Below are 1,981 nucleotides of genomic sequence, written 5' to 3'. Positions count from 1 at the left end.
TAAAGAAACCACTTCCAACACAATAACTCATCTTCTCTATCTCATTTTCATCTCTATTTCAATATCAGCTATAAAAAAATCATATGTAACTTATTCTTCAATTCTTTTACTCTATTAATTTACCTTTTAATTTGTTTTACCTTTTTTTTTTCAATTTTTCTTACTTCTATTTTCAATTCAGGATGCACTTCTCTATATGAAACAATTATTATTAGAATAAAAAATAGTTATTATGACAAAAATAAAAAAATAATAAATAAAAAATAGTAAAAAAAATAGTTATTATGATAGAAATTAAAGTTGTCAATTATACAATAGGACTATTTCAATTGGAAAAGAATAAAAGAAAATTCGAATCTAAATTTATTAGATATTAAACAAAATAAAATTATATAAAACGTTATTATTTACCGTATAAATTAAATAAAAAATTATCAATATTTTTAAATAAATATTTTATACAATAACTGTTGAGCAGAACTCGTTGAATAGAAAAAAAGAATTGAACATCAAACTCCTATATTTTCTTTGTATATTGTTATTTTGTTATAGTATAAATAATAATTTTGGAATTATCTAAATATTTTAATATAAATTATTTAATATTGTTAGAGGTAAAAAATTAAGAGATAAAATTAATATTTCTTCTAAGAATGATTCTTTTTAAAATTATAAATACACAATAAGAAATTAGAGTACATTAAAATACTACCATAATAAAAAATAATTCAAAAGATAAAATTAACAAACTAATGGTATATATATACACAATTAACTAATGTTATCATCATTCAGTATATTATTTGGACAAATTCTAATACTTAAATATTTAAAAATAAATTTTTAACATATAAATAATATTTTTTGAATTACGTAAATCTTTTAATATAAATGATTTAATATAAAAATATTCTCTTAGAAAACCCTAGTACGAGAGAGATGGAGAGTGGGGAGAGCGGGGGAGAGTCTTCGAGGGTGGCACATAGCGAGGCAGCCGGCCATGTCGGCGGAAGCAATAAGGGGGAGAGCGGAGGGGGCATGCATCAGGTGAAAAGGAGGGATTAAAGGAGATGGTAACAAGACTCAAAGTCAGCGGATATCGTTCAGAGATAAAGTTGTTGGTGCCTCAGCAAGGAGAGCTTTGGAGGTTGCTGATTCTCTTGATGGGGATAAGATGACTACCGTAGTTGGTAAGCAAGGTGATTCGGAGATACCAACTGTGACGTTCACTGAGGAAGCAAAAGAGATATTGACAGAGCCCTACAAAGATACCATCGTTATCAAAGTTCTTGGAAAAAATTTTAGCTATACAGCGATCACGCACAGGCTTAAAGGCGTCTGGAGAACCAAAGGAGGATATGAGGTACTAGATGTCGGTTTTGGCTATTTCTTAGTCAAATTTGATCTCTTGGAGGATAGAGAGAAAATTCTCCTTGGAGGACCGTGGATGATTACTGGAAGCTATGTTGCGGTTAAACCTTGGAGTTCTTCATTCAGACCTTGTGAAAACACTTTTGGGTCTACCATGGTTTGGATAAGAATCACAGGTTTAAACATTAACTATTATCAAGAGAGAGCCATGAAAATGATTGCGTCAGCTGTTGGCAAACCGATCCGCATCGACTTAGCCACCAAGTCTGCAGAGAGGGGAAAGTATGCAAGAGCATGTGTGCAAATTAACTTGGGACTTCCAGTTATAAAAAAAAATTCAAGTTGATGGTCATATGTATGACATAGAATATGAGCACTTGAATTTAATTTGTGAAAAATGTAGCTGCTTTGGGCATGTCACAAGAGAATGTGTGAAAGAGAACAACAATGGCATTGGGAAGAAAAGCACGGTGAAGGAGAAAAATTTGCCGTCACTTTTTCCTGTAGATAACAACGAGAAAACGGTGGAAGGTAGTCAAATCCCAGTAAAAAATCAAAATTTATCTTTTGAATTTGGAATTAATGCCGAATCAATTCCAATTATGGAGAA

Source organism: Arachis hypogaea, chromosome 15, assembly GCF_003086295.3.
Source record: "Arachis hypogaea cultivar Tifrunner chromosome 15, arahy.Tifrunner.gnm2.J5K5, whole genome shotgun sequence".
NCBI classification, from domain to species: Eukaryota; Viridiplantae; Streptophyta; class Magnoliopsida; order Fabales; family Fabaceae; genus Arachis; species Arachis hypogaea.
Note: the sequence above shows the minus strand (reverse complement) of the source record.